The sequence below is a fragment of the Bison bison genome, unplaced genomic scaffold, assembly GCF_000754665.1.
Source record: "Bison bison bison isolate TAMUID 2011002044 unplaced genomic scaffold, Bison_UMD1.0 scf7180017864516, whole genome shotgun sequence".
Lineage (NCBI taxonomy): Eukaryota > Metazoa > Chordata > Mammalia > Artiodactyla > Bovidae > Bison > Bison bison.
The window spans coordinates 2,452,353-2,452,992 of record NW_011495069.1 but is presented as its reverse complement, the minus strand read 5'-3'; the positions used below and the strand labels follow the sequence as shown (position 1 = coordinate 2,452,992).

Genomic DNA, 640 nt, shown 5'->3' with positions numbered 1-640 from the left:
AGATCTGGGAGGGCGGGAGGGAGGCAGTGGGGAGGAAGGGGCGCTATCTGATGGAGAGGGTCATCCCCTCCCCCCGCCCAGAAGGTCCCACCACCCCCAGGGAAGCCGAGGAAGCCAGTGAGCCTGGCTCCCCGCTCCAGGGCCAGGAGTCAGCAGGGGCCTGCCCAGGCCTGACTCCCAACCATGGGAGGGCCACCTCAGTGCCACCAGGAAATGCTGGTCTGGGGACGGGGGGCGGTGGGCCTTGGCACAGTTTGGAATGCCTCGCTAACTCAGCAGCCTAGCCAGAGACCCCTCTCCCCGCCACAAACAAGGGCACACATCTCAGAGGCAGTCAGGAAGAGAGCACCTCTCGCCCTGAACAAGAGCCCTGAAGATCTCCGCCCCTGCCCCCAACTCTGGAATATATTAAATTGTGCAGCTTGGCCCCAGCCCCACCCCCTTCAGATCTCCGTGGCAACCGGGAAGCGTTCCAAGTCTGAATCCAAGTCCATCCAGTGCCAAAGGGGGGCTTCAGCCTCTCTCCCCAACTCTTCCCCAGGAGGGCGAGACCCCCACATTCCACAGGGAGCGGGAGGGGAGGAAGACTCGGGGGCCTCAGTCCTCAGCCCCCTCCTCCTCGGCGTGGGGGGCCCCAGGG

At 65.0% G+C, this 640-nt stretch overlaps 1 protein-coding gene across 1 annotated transcript in view; it reads right to left on the bottom strand.

Annotated features, from left to right (window-relative positions):
• LOC104981223 (neuroblastoma suppressor of tumorigenicity 1-like) overlaps nucleotides 1–640 on the bottom strand; it is a 5,686-nt gene that overhangs the window by 2,822 nt on the left and 2,224 nt on the right. The window lies entirely within an intron of this gene.